Source organism: Fukomys damarensis, unplaced genomic scaffold, assembly GCF_012274545.1.
Source record: "Fukomys damarensis isolate Sample0158 unplaced genomic scaffold, DMR_v1.0_HiC HiC_scaffold_19, whole genome shotgun sequence".
In the NCBI taxonomy this organism is placed as follows: Eukaryota; Metazoa; Chordata; class Mammalia; order Rodentia; family Bathyergidae; genus Fukomys; species Fukomys damarensis.
In genome coordinates, this window is record NW_022900931.1 from 4,288,904 (window position 1) to 4,290,136 (window position 1,233).

A 1,233-nucleotide genomic window follows, 5' to 3' on the forward strand; every position below is an offset into this window, starting at 1 on the left:
GGCACCCGTGGCCCCTCCCTGTCCCCGTGGTCCCTTCCCAGCCGGCAGCCCTGCGATGGTGACTCAGCCCCCTGTGGTCCTCCACCCCCGCTCAGAAGAGCTGTGCGGGATCAGCAGAAGCGGCGAATTTAAAGTTGTGAGGCGTATTACAAAGGTGAATTCCCCTCCAGATCCCCCTCCCTTTGAGCTCACTCAGCCCATCATTCTGGGCACTTTCTGAAGCAGCTCTGAAGTCTTCCCTGAGGTCCGTGAGGTCTGGTCATAAATTCAGGGTCTGCTGCCTCTGAGCGCCACCCAGTGGAAAGGCGGGCTCAGAACAACAGGGCGCCCTCTTCCGGCCGACTCGCGCACCTGGCGCGGGCTGACTTCCGGCTCTTCCCCAAAGTCGCGACCCTGGGAGGGCGATGTTTTGAATCGAATTGGGACATGGAGACGGATATGGCAGTGCAACTAAAGACATTCGGGAAACAGCACTCCAGAGCTGCGGCAGAAAGTGATGTGAACAATGGGACGAGCGTGTTCGAAGCGAGGGGGAGAGTTGTAAGGGGAGTGTACGGCAATGTGACTCTTTACTGTAATATTTTTTCCTTTTTTCATCATACCTTTCAGTCACACCTTGTCAAGTCTTTACTTTCCTTCCGTTCTCTCTGGCATCCAGGGCTCCAAGGCCCTGATCCTCTGGCTTCTGGTTCATTTACTGCCAACTCCTCTGTTCTCAATGCCCTGCTCTACCTCCACCCACTAGACAAGCACTCACCACAGGGCCTTTGTATATGCTGTGCCCACTGCAGGGTACACTCTTCCCCACTTTCTTCCTGACTGGCTCCCCACCTTGCTTCGAGACTTGACATTGCTTGTCCTGCTCTGTTCTGTTTGACTCCTTTGACTTTGGGCCTAGTCAATGTTTTCGCCTGCCTGTGACAGCAGTGTAGGTCTGTCACTCAACATGATTTGTGCTGTGTAGATGGCTGTGAAATAAAGTAAGAGAGCCCGCTGGGGCACAGAACTGGCCCTGGGGCTACCACCGTCCTGGCTCAGCAGAGGCCCAGCCAGTCTAGCTGCCAACCACAGCCAGACAGGAGAGAGAGAGGCCAAGGCCACGTGCACCTGGCTCCACTGGGCATCTGCAGCCCTGCCTGTGCCGGGACCAGAGCACCTCGTGCTTGCCCACCTTAGCTGTGCCCCAGAGTGGCACTCATGCCTCATGCACTGCACCCTGCAGTCTCCAGATGG